A 16,676-nucleotide genomic window follows, 5' to 3' on the forward strand; every position below is an offset into this window, starting at 1 on the left:
GTAACCCCACTTAACCTTTTGAAACTAAAGGGCAATTTAGCATGGCCAATTCACCTAACCCGTACATCTTTGGACTGTGGGAGGAAACCGGAGCACCCGGAGGAAACCCACACAGACATAGGATGAAGTGCAAACTCCAAACAGACAGTCACCCAAGGCCAGAATTGAACCCGGGTCTCTGGAGCTGTGAGGCAGCAGTGCTAACCAATGTGCCGCCATGCTGTGTAATATTATCAATTGGAATGCCCCAAAATATATATATATTTTTTTTTAAATGTATTTTATTACAAACATGTATCAAAACAGGTTGCAGCTAATAAACACCCCGGGAAACATACTTCCCAACAATCAACTATAAAGTCTGTACAGATGTCCCCCCTTTTTCATCCCCCCTCTCCCGCGACGAACAGCCCCTCAAACACGGTCACAAACATCCCCCACCTTTCCTCAAACCCCCCTGAAGAGCCCCTTTATCCTACTTTATCTTCTCTAATCGCAGGTAGTCGTATAGATCACTCAACCAAACCGCTACCCCCAGTGGCGATGCCGACCGCCACTCCAGCAAAATCCGCCGCCGAGCAATCAGAGAGGCGAAGGCCAAGACATCGGCCTTCCTACTCTCCATGAGCTCAGGCTTCTCTGAAACCCCAAATATCACCACCAAAGGTCCACTATCCTGGCTAAGACCGCGAACATTCCTGCCCAGAATCTCCCCAATTTTTCGCAACCCCAAAACATGTGCGCGTGATTCACTGGCCCCTGCCCCTGGTTTAGGACAGGGCTAAAGAGCTGGCTTTTAAAGCAGACCAAGGTAGGCCAACAGCACGGTTCAATTCCCGTACCAGCCTCCCCGAACAGGCGCCGGAATGTGGCGACTAGGGGCTTTTCACAGTAAATTCATTTGAAGCCTACTTGTGACAATAAGTGATTTTCATTTTTCACCTCTCACACTCATCTGCTAACCCCTGAAAGAACCCTCTCATTCTCACCCGACTCATATGCACCCTGTGCACAACCGTATCAGGCTCATCCTTGCACAAAAGGAGGTCCCGTTTACCCTATGCAGTGCCTCACTCCATACTCCCCAATTGATCTTCCGCTTCACATTTGGAATGCCAGAAAATAATGAGCATTTGCGGTGCCCCTGTATGGCATACATTGGGTTCAGCGTTCTTTTCTTTTCCCCCCTGTTTCCACCACAAATCGATATCTGAGTATATTTTACAGAAATTAGTCTGCTACCTGTTAAAAGTTGTTAGGTCTGGAAGTCTACCTTGACGGACAATCAGCTTAACACTGCACACACTTAAATATCTAGCACTAATAAAAGTGGTATGAATGGCTGCGTGTTTGTGGCTAGACAGAGAATTGGACTAAGGAATTGGACTAAATGACAACAGGAACTGGAACAGGGTTTCAAACTGGCTGTGAGGTTTAAAATTAAAAATGAGAGCTGGAAGCTTGATTCCACCTTCTTTAGCAGAACACAAAGGAACAGGATCACATAGGCCGATTGTAAGCTAACATGTTACACGTTGCCAAGTATCATAGAACATACAGTGCAGAAGGAGGCCATTCAGCCCATCGAGTCTGCACCGACCCACTTAAGCCCTCACCCTATCCCCGTAACCCAATAACCCCATCTAACCTTTTTGGTCACTGAGGGCAATTTATCATGGCCATCCACCTAACCTGCACGTCTTTGGACTGCAAGGAACTTTACTTTTATTCCAAAAGGAAAAAATAAAGTCCCCTTTGATGTCCAGTGTAAATAGAAATACTGAATTTAAAGTGTAATGTAGTTCTCCACTATGAACACAAAACAGAAAAACTAGCACAGAAACTCCCAACTTCTGTAGAAAGTCATAATTTGATCCAAATTTCCCTTCCCCTCTCACAAAGGAATTTTGATAAATAGAGGTAACAAAATTACTACTGCTCTGACAGTACTAAAGATATCAGTTTTATTCTGTTAAAGTATTTTTAAAATTTTTAGGAAAAGGAACTGAATAGCGAAGTAGCTCAGAACACTGCCTTTTGTTTTAGATTCTACTCTAAAGAGATGGCAGAAAAACTCTTCTCTGATGAGGTCTAATTGTTGAAAATGTAACTCAGTATATAAAGCAACATAACACAATAGAATGTTTTGTGTAACCTTGAAGATGGCCTAGTAACTCCTTGTTCATTTTGTGCACAATTGTTTTTCAGTCAAAAGATCTGCTTATGCCAATGTATGTTTCACTTTCACCAGTAATTTCTTTCCTTGAGAATTATAGCACATACCTACAATGTCAAAGTACTCACAATATCCCCATTTGGGATTTAAGACTCAAAGCTCGATCATGCGTTAAATTGACTCTCATCTTCTGTAAGGTTATAAGTGAACAGATCTGGATTATGAGTGATATTTCAAAGTAGGCCACCGAGGAGACTAAATGGTTTACTCAAGTGTCACAAAGGTACCTTAGCATTACAAAGCCATGCTTTTTGTTGAGACTGAGCTGGAGGCTAGCTGGCAAGTAATCTTTATAGCATGCATTCAAATGAAAAAGGAATTAACTCGAGAATCCATAACATCTAAAAGAAATGGAGAGAAGTTTGCTCAGTTCCTCAAATTATAGAATGATCAGTTTTAACCACTGTCACAATGATGTGGGATAAATTATACTGCATTGCCAAGGCCCTTCATTTATTTGTTTTCTGTTCAAAATTGTACCAATGAACTATTATTTCAGTTGTAGAACATCTTAAGGCCCATGATCAACATGTGTAATTTTCTTTTAGACAATCTTAAATCTCTCTCCCCTATCAACTTCAACAATAAGAGCATGGAGCTCATTGAGACAATCCAATCAGCTACCTATGCCGCATCCCTGCCTTCTAGCCTACCTGGCCAACTTCCTCCAATGCTCTCCTCTACCTTAGCCCTGAAAACACATCTTTCAAAAGTTCCCTGCAAACTACCAACCCGTCTCCCAACCTCTCTTTGCTCTCCCAAGTCCTTGATGTATTGTTGCTTCTCGTCCTCCTCAAATTGTCATTATTCATAAAGAAAAATATATTTAAAAATATTGGCAAATATCAATGTTAAGATGGTAAACTTCTCAGTTAATAACTTGGCAGGGCAGTTAGTGGGAATGAGTGGCCAAATTCAGTTCCTTATTGAGTCTTTGCAGCCACACTGGGATGCAGCCAAAAGAAATGTCACATGCATACTGAAATTGTGGACGATACTGAATTACCTGGATTACACATGGAAATTTATAAAGCAGCCTATTGCCATGCCAAATAAGATCTGGTCTTCACATTCGCCACCATATTGAATAGGATTTCCAGTAACTCGCCTCTTCTGGGCAGCTACTTAAAATGCACCATTAATGTAAATCCCCTTTTCACACATGCTTTCCAGGCTTCTGTTTAGTCTGGTAAATTATTAACAGGTGCTTTCTAAAGCACTTTATAACTCAGAATAGTAATATTATTGTTGCCTGATTCAAACAATGCTGTGCATTCAACCAGAAAATGAAAGAGGTCCAGGAACACAGCAAGAATTGAAGAGCTATGAGAATGAATTGTGATAGTATAATGGCACTTTCACACTGTAAAAATCATTGGGTCGCAGGGGTGGGGAGCTCTGTGCAGTCAGTGATCAATGATCTTTAAATGTCATTTTGCAAATGTAACTGTCCTCTTGTTACTGCTAGTCATGTGGCTGGACAGAAATTGTAATCAGACTGATGTAGGTTCCTTATTTTGCAGAACAGCTGGAGTGCAATAAGCAGATTCCAATGTCCTCATCCATGGACATTCGGTGGCATTTAACTGGTTCGGAAAGTGGTGGGTGGGTGCCCCACCAATATCCCCATTAAGTCTGTGACGGGAAGACTCATGGACAACCTTCCTGCCCACTGCAAATGGAGACTCTTAAGTGGGCAATCATTACCCACTACATGAGGGCCTCATCCTGCCACTGCTCTTATTCATCCAGGGCGAATGGGGGGACTCGTCACTTAGGCGCCTGGAAAGTGAACTCTGGTGTCCATGGTGACCCGAGGGCTTGGGTGGGTGCAGTACCAGCAGCAGCCAGCACCTACCTGGTAATGCTGCCAAGCAATTGAACAGCTGTCAGCCTCTGATAGGCCGGCAGTTCTAGGCAGGACTTCTATCCCTGGGGGTCCTTGTTCCTATGGAATGCCAGTCAGTGCAGAGTTAAATGCCTGATTTACATTTAATGCGGCAAGCCTTCCCAAAAGAAGACAACTCTCGCCAGCTCTTTAACCAGCAGAGGAGACCACCATTGTCTCCATTAAATACTGCTCCATGTGCTCGCAAATCTCCAGTACTAGACCACCCACAGACTCATGCAAAATAGAATCTAAACTTAAAGGTTAGACAAAAGAAGATGTGATACACAAACCCCAGGAACAATTCTACATTGTTTCCACATACACGAGCATGCAGGCGAAAAGCACACATTTGCATTTTAGTACTCCTTACCTTCTTAGGCACAAAGACAAGAGAGTTAATAAGAACATAAGAAGAAAGATTTACTTTATTTAGTTACACCATAATTAATCATAGATGAGAATCAGTTAAATTTCTTCCTGAAAAACATGGGTTGATATTTAACCACTGCCTAATCAGTTGGTGCATTAGTATAAGAAAGCACAGCACACCGCAATTCTGACAGGTGTAGCACAAAATTAGGGTCATGGACTCATTGAATTGTTTTAGCGTATGAGGCAGCTATCTGGCCAATCGTGTCTGTGCTGCTCTCTGCGGGACCAACTTAACAAGTCCAACTCCTTATCTTTCCCCTGTCGCCCTGCAAAATTGTTCGCTTCTAATAATTATCCAATGCCTTTTCAAAGCCATTCCTGGGTTTGAGCAGAAAAATCAAGGTTGACATTCCAGTACAGTACTGAGAGAATACTGCACTGTCAAAGGTGCTGTCTTTAGGATAGGACTTTAAATTGATATTTCATCCGCCTGATTGAGTGGATGTGTTATTCCTGGTGTCTTGGCCAATATTTATCTCCTCAATTAATATCAGAAAAAAGATTAACTGGCCATTATCGCATTCCTATTTGTGGAGTTTGCGGTGCACAAATTGGCTACCACGTTTTCAACATTACTACAGTAACTACACTTCAAAATAATTCACTTGTCTGCTGGTCAAGTCTTTCTTTCTTTTCAGTATTATATCCCTGGTTCCCAACCCCTTGCCAAGTTAGGAAAAAAAATACATGTTTCTCATTGCAATTCAGACAAAAGGGAAGGGGGAAAAAATAGGGCAGCCAATCTCTTCCACCCTGTTCACTGCTGGACCTCTCACATAATTCACCAGCAATAGACAAAAAGGGCATATGGTCCCAAAATGGAAAGGCAGAAAACAACATTTTAAAAACAAACGTGTTATTTCCTCACACAAAAAGGAAAAATGTTGGACAATCTCAGCAGTTTGACATAATCCGTGGAGAGAACAGAACTAACATGTTCAGTGAAGAGTCATCCAGACTCGAAAAGTTAGCTCCCTTCTCTCCACAGATGCTGTCAGACCTGCTGAGATTGTCCAGCATTTTGTTTTCGTTTGAGATCCCAGCATCCGCAGTAATTTGCTTTCATCTTAAGTGTTATCCCCTTGCTTTTTTGAGTCTGCTCAAATTGGATCAGTTTGAAAACCAAAGAAGCCTCCAAAATAATCATTACATATCAAAATATATACACATTTAAATTAAATCCCACTACAAATAACATAGGAAAACTTTTTTTTTTCAAATTAAAAACCAGGTTGATCTTAAAAATCCAAAACCACAAAATTGATCCTGATCTGAAATGCTGGAAAATAGGAATTCTGAATTTCCAAAACAAAAAGTGATACTTAACATCTAAAACCACAAAAAGTGTATACTGATGGGAAGTATTTGCAAATTCCTCCCTGTGCCACAGTTTCAAATGAATATTGGACAGGGGCTGTTGCTATTCAGGTTAGGTAAAATCCTCCTTATAACAAGATGTCAATAACCGGATGTTAATGTGAAGGCTCACAATTTGGAGGAAAAAAATACGGGAGCAGGAACTTCAACTGAAATATAAATGAACAAAAGGGCAACTTCCATTTTTTGGTGGTTTCAAAACGTTAAGATTTCGTTTATTGGCAATTTGAACAGGACAGACGGCACTGAATATTATTCAAGGTTGTCGACAGATTCAGGGCCTTCCTCGGCGGCCGTTGGAACGCTGCCTCTTTTCAAAATTTAAAAAATAACGACTCCCCGGGATAGAGAGCGGCGATGAGACCTCAACCAAAATGCACTCCACTTTACTGTTAAGTACATATTTCGAAGCAATATATATATATATATTTACATTGAAGCGCGGCAATCAATTAGCCTCTCTCGCGCGCGTTTGTTGTAGACAAAGGGCGTCCCGCGTTTGTTTCTAAAACACCCCAGCAGGCCGCTTCTCGAAATTCTTCTAGTACCCGACAGCGCTCTTCATATAAACGTTCGGGGGGGGGGGGGGGGGGGGCATAAAGGTAAAATAAATAAAGATCACATACTTTACCTAAAATATTCGTTCCACAGTTTGAAATGCTTCCGCTTCAAATCTCCACCAGTGCAGTTTGAACAGGAACTTCCTGTAGCTGAAGAAAAGGCAGCTTCCCCAAAATTAACAGGTCTTGCAGACTTACTCTGATCGTCAAGAAATAACTTGCATTCGTATAGCGCCTCTCGCCATCCACAGGACGTCCCGAAGCACTTTACAGTCAATGACGTGTTTTTTGACCAGTAGCAAGCCTTTGTTAAAAGGTGGCAACCAGTTTACGCACAGCAAGCTCCCGCATGAGCAGCAACCTAGTAGCATGTTTGTTTTGTGGGGTTGATTGAGGGATATAAATACCCCACTGGACATTAGGGATAACCACCGCATTCCTGACCCCACTCTTCTTTGAAATAATGCCATTGCATCTTTTGCAATTGGTTTATCATCTCATCCGAAAGAAAGCACCTCCAACAGTACAACGCTCCCCCAGTAATGCACAGGAGTATTAGCCTGGATTCTTGTGCTCAAGAGCAACATTTAAAACTTAAATCACACTTGCTGGAGTTCACCCTCCCAAGGTGCGTACGTTGGTAATGTTTTCTTCAGGCATAGGCCTAACCTATGACATTCATAAAGATATGTGAAAAAAAATCTCCTTGATTTCTAATAGGACCTGCAGTCTCTGGAATATGGTCGTCTCCAGGAACATGTTGACTTCTTGGCGGCCATTCTGACACAGCTGCTGATTGGAAATCCAAACTTCAATTTGATGATATTTGGTGATGTGGCTGGTAAAGCCCCTGGTTGTGAAGGTAGCTAGCATCATGGTTGTCACTGGTGACATTGATAGCCCAGATGTCCTGGCGCTATGCCTGGCCTGCAGCCAAAGCCATCACATGCTGAAAGCCGCATATGGCTCTGACTCCAGCAAGCATATCGAGGAGGCTCAAGAATATGCAGCTGCCCAATCTTACCCACATTCAGGTGGAATTTCTCAATGGCACCAGACCCAAAAACCTCCCTTAGGAAACGATGCTTCACAAATTGCACCGTCTCTTGAAATTCCCTCCATGCTATTCAACTTTATACAAAAGCATTTACTGCACGTTCTTCACATCCTCACTCTCCACTTCCATCCAGATATATCCTGATGTTCCACATTGCCAATTGGTGTAGACTTGCACTGGATGGAACACAGGCACGTAGGAGCACAAGGAGGTCATTCAGCCTGTCAAGCCTGCTTTGCCATTCAAACAGATCATGGCTGATTATCCACCTCGACCCCCCCCCCCCCCCCCCCCCCAACCATTCATATATTCCTTGATGTCATTAGTAATCAGAAATCTATTGATTTCTGTCTTGAACGGACTCAGTGACTGAGTTCCCACAGGGGAATAAAGAATTTCAAAGATTCATCTCTGAGTGAAGAAAATCCTCCTCATCACAGTCTTAAATGCCCTGCCCCTTACTCCGAGACTGTGTCTTCTAATTCCAGACTCACCAGCCAGGAAAAACATCATATTCACATCTACCCCGTAAAAAAAATTTAAGTTTCAATGAGATCACCTCTCATTCTTCAAAACTCTAAAGAATACAGGCCCCATTTCCTCAGTCTCTCCTCATCAGACTTGGAGGACTTGGGATTAATCTGGTGATCATCCATTGCACTCCCTCTATGGCAAGCATATCCTTCCTTAGATAAGGAGATCCAAATTGTACACATTACTCCAAGTGAGATCTCACCAAGGCCATTTATAACTGCAGCAAGACATCCTCACTCCTGTGATCAAGCCCCCTCACGATTAGTAGGATCCTGAACGAGAACCCAACTATTTTCAATTTGTAAAACGTGAGGAAATGTTACTGCACCACAGGAGTAATAACACTGGCTAAAAGGAATCTTTTATGTCAAAACAAACTTTAATTTAATCACAGAATTAACAACATTAGCATCAAAGAAATAGCTTTATAGTTAACAGTCACAACTATTCTTAAATAAAAGAAGAAGCCTTAACTTACTTCCTAAACCTGCCACTATATTCCAATTAAGTAAACCAATATATTTCAAATACCACCTATGAATAAAGTTAACAACCAGGGTTTCACTTCCTTTTCTCTGTGCAGAATCTTTGGCAAGAGAACCTTTCAGCACCAAACTGAAGCACCTCTTATCAGGTTAAGGTTCTAGAACGTGCTGACTTTTCAGACAGACCTGTTCTCCCCCCCCCCCCACTTTAACGACATCATCTGTACCCAAAACATAAGGCATTCTTTTCTCTCTTCTTACAAGATGCTCCTTGACCCATTTAACCAGGTCCAAACATAATACCCCTCATAAATTATCTACACCCAGGGGTCCTTCAAACCTAAACAATATTCCATTGGCTAGCTATTTGTAAACAAATAAATGGTTCTCCAGATCTATTGGCAGAACACTTCAGCTGAAAATCAATGATTTCCTCACTTTTACGACACCATAATCACCATTCTAACATGTTTGTATGTATCTTAATCTAGGTTTTAAGAACATTGTTGCAATAAAATATGTCAATTTCTTACATTCATCACATGATGAAGGCCAACATACCATTTGCCTCCCTAATTGCTTGTTGCATTCTAACCTTTAGTCCCTTGTAATCTTGGACATCAACACTTCCCAACCTCTTACAATTCAAGAATTACCCTGCCTTTCTGTTATGTGGGACCTTATCAAAAGCCTTCTGAAAATCCAAATACACAAAATTTCCTTTATCTATGCTATTGGCAACAACCTCAAAAACAGGTTTGTCAAATATGATTTCCCTTTCGGAAATTCATGATGACTCTACCCAATCATTTCATTATTTTCTGAGTGTCCAGTTATCACATCCTTTGATAATATAATGATCTTTATTGTCGCAAGTAGCTTACATTAACATTGAAATGAAGTTACTGTGAAAAGCCCTGAGCTGCCACATTCCGGCGCCTGTTCGGGTACACAGAGGGAGAATTCAGAATGTCCAAACTACCGAACAGCCCGTCGTTCGGGACTTGTGGGCGGAAACTGGAGCACCTGGAGGAAATCCACGCAGATGCAGGGAGAACGTGCAGACTCTGCACAGACAGTGACCCAAGCTGGGAATCGAACTTGGGACCCTGGAGCTGTGAAGAAACAGTGCTACCCACTGTGCTACCTTTTACAATAGATTCTAACATTTTCCATACCACTGACATACTACTAGGTCTGTTGTTCTCCATTTTCTCCCTCCCTTCTTAAGTATTGCGGTTAGATTTGCTACTTTCCAATCTGCAGAAACTTTTCCAGAATCGATAGAACTATTAATATTAAAACAAATATTTGGTTTCCACCAGGCTGCAGAAATTATATGTGATCTGGGCATCTGTAAAGTGGCTCATTATCACATTTGACACCATTGCTCTATGCAGATCGCCACCCCAGATTTCCAATGATCTGGGGGAAATCCCCACATAATGAGCCTTGCACAAATATACATTCCTGTAAAACATAAGAACGCAACAGGAACGGTATCACCACTCCTTCAACACTCTAGGACGTAGCTTATTTGGTGCGGGGGTTTATCAACCTTCAACTGAATTAATTTTTCAAACACTATCTCTTTATTAATACCAATTCCTTTCTGTTCCTCATTTTCACACTCCCTTGGTTCCCCAGTATCTCGGAGACATTTTCTGTATCTTCCTCGGCAAAGACAGGAACAAAGTAATTGTCTAGTTTCTCCACCATTTCCCTACTCTGCATTATGAATTCTCCTGTAGCAGCCTGTAATGGACCCACATTTGATTGCTAATCTTATCCTTTTCAATACCTTTTTGTTCCCCACTAGTTTATATTCCTACTCTCTTTGACAAAGGGTCACCTGGACTCGAAATGTTTAGCTCTTTTCTCTCCCTACAGATGCTGCCAGACCTGCTGAGATTTTCCAGCATTTTCTCTTTGGTTTCAGATTCCCGCATCCGCAGTAATTTACTTTTATTCCTATTCTCTTTTTCCTTTCTTTATTAGTTTCTTGGTCCTCCTTTGCTGGATTCTATTTCTCCCAATCCTCAGGCTTCCTACTGTTTTTGGCTACCTTATAAGCCACTTCCTTTGATCTAATGCAATCTTTAACTTCTTTTGTTAGCTACGGTTAATTACCTTTCCTGTTGGGTTCTTATGTTTTATAGGAATGTATATTTGTGGTAGGCTCATTATTTGGGGATTTCCCCTATATCATTGGAAATCTGAGGTGGAGACCTGCATAGAGCAATGGTGTCAAATGTGATAATAGCCACTTTACAGATGCCCAGATCACATACAATTTCTGTAGCCTGGTGTTTCAATATTAATTTAAAAGGGAAAAGTCTGGAAAATGGATCTCGTAGCATTCATGAACAGAAACAGAGTTAATGTTTTAGGTTGATGATCCTGTATCAGAAATATATTAACTTTGGAAGGGGCACGGTGCAAATTCACCAGAATTATACCTTTGACATTGTTTCAACTGAAGATAATTAATGCCATCAGTTGATGTAATTTTGAAGAAAAGTACACATTTTCTATTGATTGCTTGTTAATTACCAAGCAAGACAACCTTTAAAGCTGGGACTGTGCTATCATGTGGTAAACATCTTCAACAGCTTACATTTCCAAATTGTTCTCCATAATGAAGACATCACAGTGTTCAAACAGGTGGAAAAGACAGGATAAAAAAAAACAAGAAAGTGGATATAGAGGAAAGCGAAAATGTTGTCAAACAACAGGACATTTGAAGGGGAGAGGAGGTAGCAACACAGATTATGGGAAAGAATTACTCAGGATGGGTAAAATAATTGTTATCCTCTTTTTATGCAGTTCCTTGGGATCGAGGATGACTTTCATTCTGGTTCGATGGGTTCTGAGGTGGCTGATAAGTCCAACGCATGATCTTTATTGTGGGGCAGGTGGTAATTGAAGGGTTGGGTGGATGGGTTGTTTGAAGATTTGTGCACTCCCTCCAATGCCTCAACTTCATCTATGCACAATCCTGACATAGTCTCTCAATGTGTTTGGTGCCTTCCTGAATGAGCATTCTCGAATTTGGCCGGCCACAAGCCAGTGTCTCCCATGAGTCGACCAACATTTTTGAGCTCTTCAGTGACGCTTTGAGGACATCCTTAAAGCATTTACACTGTCTTGGGAAATCTCCTGCTGTGACCAAGTTCTAAGTAGAACAGTTGCTTCAAGAGTCTGGTGTCAGGCATGTAAACTAATTTCCTGCCCAATGGAGTGGGTTTTGAGTGATTGGTGCCTCAATGCTGGGAAGTTGACTTGGATTTTGATTTTCATTTATTGTCATGTGTACCGAGGCACAGTGAAAAGTATTGTTCAAGGTACAGTCCAGACAGATCGTTCCATACATGAAAAAACATAGGGCGTACATAAATACACAATGTAAATACATAGGCACAAGCATTGGGTGAGAACACAGAGTGTAGTCTACTCAGTAGAGAAGATGTGTGAAGAGATCAGTTCAGTCCATCAGAGGATCATTCAGGAGTCTGATAACAACGGGAAAGAAGCTGTTTTTGAACCTGTTAGTGCGTGTTCTCAGACTTTTGTACCTACTGTCTGGTGGAAGATATTGGAAGAGAGAATAAGCCAGGTGAGAAGGACACTGCAGTTCAACCGCCTTTCTTGCCTCAGAATTTGGAGGTTCTTGTGAAGGCATTGCTGGTGGTGCTTCTCCAGTGCTTTGAGGTGCCTGCTGTAGGCTATCCAAGTCCCTGAAGCAGAGATAAGTGTGTAGGAGAATTATAGTTGATTGAACTGTATTGTGAAGCAGAGAAAGGAGCACCCACTCTTAATGCACATGCATAATTTCTAATTGTTATTTAAATAGCAGGAAGGACATTTTTTTGAAGCTCCAAGAGGTGATAAATGTTCGTGTTGGTTAGGGAAATTAAACTTTGGTTTCAGGCAGCCAGCATCAGCATCAAGCCTTCCAAACAACCAAATTTAAAGCAAAACTCCCTCTGCTCAATCCCAACAAAGTGCTTCGCCCTAATTTCAGGAAAACACCTCATTGCCCAAGTATGCCAAGATTCAATTTCCTACACCAGGCATCTGTGGTGTCTCTGAGTGAAATTGCCAAAGTAATATCAAATTTGAAACCATTTTGTGATGTAGGTGATTGCCCAAGAGGAACTGCATTGATTGTTCAATTTCATTTCACATAAAATATTTGGATATACAGTAGAAGTACAGAAACCTAGAAGGCTTTAGACCAGGAGCCTGAAAATGGCATTGGGCTAGATAACTTTTTCAGCCAGCACAGACGTGATGAAATGAATGGAACCAGGAAAGTGCAGATCTACCCAGCTGGACAACAGTGGGAAGCTTTTTAGGAGGATATGGTTTGGTCGACTATTTTAAGAAGACACGAGGAGATCATACCGAGTAAAATGAAAGAAATAAAGGTTTATTCACAAAGTTTAAGATACACCTGGTACCCAACCAGGTCTGAGGCGTCCTGTCCTGAGCTGCACTTGTATAAAATAGAAATTAAGCTTCCCCTGCCCGCTTAGCAGGGAAGCTCGAATTCGCAAAGGACACGAGGAATATAATTGTCCCCGCTCCGTAAGTCCCATGAGGATACAAATTATAATAATAATCTTTTATAATCTTTATTATTGTCACAAGTAGGCTTATATTAACGCTGCAATGAAGTTACTGTGAAAAGCCCCTAGTTGCCACATTCTGGCACCTGTTCGGGTACACAGAGGGAGAATTCAGAATGTCCAATTCACCTAACAGCATGTCTTTCGGAACTTGTGTAAGGAAACCGGAGCCCCCGAAGGAAATCCACGCAGACACGGGGAGAACGTGCAGACTCTGCACAGACAGTGACCTATGCAGGAATCGAACCTGGGACCCTGGCGCTGTGAAGCAACAGTGCTAACCACTATGCTACCGTGCCGCCTGTGATATCCTGCGTCAAAGGTTGCAGACAGAGCAAGTGGGAAGGACTGTGCTTAAATTTTCTGTTTCTGAAGGACCCAACAAACATTGACTTTCATTCAATCAATCTGTGTTCCATTTGAATCCTTACACATATATAATGCCAATGAATGAGAGGCAATGGATGAGTGCCTCAACAAACTGCTAAACAATGATGCCATGTGCTACCTGAAACATACAAGAAGACATTTGTTTCCCATCAGTTGGACTTCAGCATGCTAGGCAATACTGTTTGGCTGACGACTATTACTTTTCATCCTTGTTCACACACAAAGAAATCTCTCATATTTTGCTGAATTGTCATTCAAAATTCTTCCTAGTTTTCTATTTTCCACTAATCTGTAGCTCAGAGCAATTTGCTATTCACTGCTTAATGTTTTCCCAATTATTACCACACCAGAAGTTATTTTTTTCTCTTTTATTTTCTATATTGCTCTTAAAATTAGTTATAAGAGCACGTTCTGCCCATTCACCTGGTCCTCCTGAGCTAGCGCCACCTGTTGCCAAAAGGACAAATAACCTTGTTTCCAACTTCTACTAATGTTCCCGATGTTGTGGATATGCTACAGACCCAATATGAGTGCAAACTGGGGTCAAGCAAGATAATTCCATTGCACCAAACACTCTCTTCCATCTTCAACACTGCAACATTCCATCCTATCTCCAAGAAGCCTCCCGCCAGAGTGGAGCTATTCTACAGGACGAGTGGGAAACTACACAACCTACAACACCCCCATTCCAGAACCAAGATCACCCCAACCACACTCATCAAACTGCAGTATGCCGATGAAATGTGAGTATGCACACACTCAGAGCACGCGCTCCAAACTACCATCAATGTATTCATGGAGACCTATGAAAGAATGGGCCATTAAGCTAAACATCCCAAAGACAAATGTCCTCTACCAGCCTGCTTCCACTGTGCAACACTGCCTCCAAGTATCAAGATCCACAGCGAACCATTGCACAGCATGATCATTTCTCATATTTTGGGAGCCTCGTCCCAGTGAGCACAGACATTGATCTGAAACTCAACATCGCCTCCGATGTGCCAATGCAGCCTTTGCCCAGAAGAAAAGAGCACTTGTTAACAAAGACCTCAAAAATGGCACCAATCTCATTGTCTATAGGGCTGCAGTGTTACCTAACCCCCTGCACATGCGAGAGAATTGGACAATATATAGTAGACATCTTAAATCCCTGGAGAAATATAACAAGTGATGCCTCTGCATAATCCTGAAAATTCAGTGGCAGGATAGGTGGTTCAATATCAGCGTCCTCTCTCAGGCCAACATCCCTAGTATTGAGGCACTGATTATGGTTAAATCGGCTACATTGGATGAGCTGCATCATCCATATGCCTGACACAAGACTCCCAAAACAGGCTCTCTACTTGAGCTTCATCATGGCAAGTGGTTACCAGGCGGGTAGAGGAAACATTTCAGCATGTCCTCAAAGCCTCCCTGAAAAAATGCCGCACCCCCAACGATTTGTGGAAATATCTTGCTCGAGACTGCCCGAGCTGGAGAAGAAACATCTGTGAAGGTGACAACCATTTTGAATGTCTCCGACAGGCCAAGTCCACACTTGGAGTGTAAAAGGAGTGCACCAAAATCTGAGCATCCCACACACCTGCCTCATCAAACTCTACCTGCCTCAGCCAGGCAGAGTGAAAATCCAGCATTGGATTTTTTAGTCACCACAGGACCCACAACCCCAGAGCGGAAGAAAGTCATCCACAGTCTTGAAGGACTGCCCAAGAAGAAGAAGAAGTAGGATGCTGATTATGCCACCAGGGAAAACCGCTCTTATTTTGCTGTTTGAGGAAGAGACTTGAGCTCCATTCACCCTGACCCTGAACATAGCTGGAAATTATTGTTTTAGGTATTTGCTCTGCCGCTTTGTAAGCATGAAATTTTAATAGAAATATTACAGACATTTTACCACGTTGGATAAAATCTTTTCTGAATGATCCCATTAACTTAGCACAGAGATGGTGTGTACTTGTGAGCCTCGTGTCAAACAATATAACCTATTGTACATTTTTTGCATGATTACATTGCATAGCATTCATTTTTTTGAGGACAAATCTTCCTTTGCATGTGAGGAGAGGGAAATCAGTGAACCCAGACTACCTCAGTCAATGAGATGCAAATAATACGTTCTTTCTTCCAGTAAGAGCTTACAGTATAAGATGAATTGGGGAAAGACAAATGAGGAGGATTAGTCTCCAGAATCTCCCCTGTAGCCAGATTCCGGATAGAATCGGACCTCCGTTTCCAGCCCCAAAATGTAGTTCCCCTGCTGGGAGATTCTAATTTTAACGAAGTGGTCAATTTGATTCAGGGGCTTGAAAATGTCAATGAAACTAACCTTTAAAACCACAATCATAAGGAGGGGAGTGTTGAAAGAGGAAACAGGAAGTAAGGCAGGGCTAATCACTTCATGGGACTTTCCTCAAGTACAAAAACATGATTACTCCGTTATTAAGGGTTTGACGGTTCTAAAATCCCCTATATGTAAAAAGTGTATGTCACTGTTACAACACAAATGAAATAGTTTCCACCATGGTGTCCCAAACACTACCGCGTGATTTTATTTAATGTGAAATACCACACCCAAATATATCTGAAACATCAGTTTATAGTTTTCAACCAGTTTGTGTTTCCTGTCTGTTATATTCTTTGTGAACAATCTGCGGATTACATCATTAATAGATTTACATGTGATGCCAGTTAAAGTGATCTCATAACGAGGAAGCTTCCAATAATTTCCCCTGGTTTGACACCCACTTTCTGGGATTGGCCAGACTGCTAATTACTGGCAGCAATAGTTTTTAGTTTTATCAAGCCTTTCAAGATCCTGTTGGGGGTTGTGGGAAATAAATCCAATTCAGCCCGGTTATACGATGAAACCAATGAATAGAACAATTATCATTTAGAAATACATCAACTTGATTTTATTAGAGGGGATATGGAAAAAGGATATAAGACGGATAAATAGGGAGTATGAGAAAAGATTAGCAGATAACATTAAAAGGAACCCCAAAATATTTTATAAACATATGAAAGTAAAAGAATATTTAAAGGAATGGGGTGCCAGGTTAGAGACAAAGCCTGGAAATAGTTGTATG

General features: G+C 41.6%; 1 protein-coding gene across 4 annotated transcripts in view; it reads right to left on the reverse strand.

The window, feature by feature from the left end:
- traf1 (TNF receptor-associated factor 1) overlaps window positions 1–6,706 on the reverse strand; it is a 57,017-nt gene extending 50,311 nt beyond the window's left edge. For 2 of the 4 annotated variants that reach the window (XM_072488555.1, XM_072488552.1), the window contains exon 1: window positions 6,563–6,696. The gene's annotated coding sequence lies outside the window, so the exon portion shown is untranslated. Of the gene's footprint in view, window positions 1–6,369; window positions 6,390–6,562 lie in introns of those variants that run through there. The other 2 variants (XM_072488553.1, XM_072488554.1) reach the window with 2 other exon arrangements.
- Between the last annotated feature and the right edge of the window lie 9,970 nt (window positions 6,707–16,676).

Source organism: Scyliorhinus torazame, chromosome 22, assembly GCF_047496885.1.
Source record: "Scyliorhinus torazame isolate Kashiwa2021f chromosome 22, sScyTor2.1, whole genome shotgun sequence".
In the NCBI taxonomy this organism is placed as follows: Eukaryota; Metazoa; Chordata; class Chondrichthyes; order Carcharhiniformes; family Scyliorhinidae; genus Scyliorhinus; species Scyliorhinus torazame.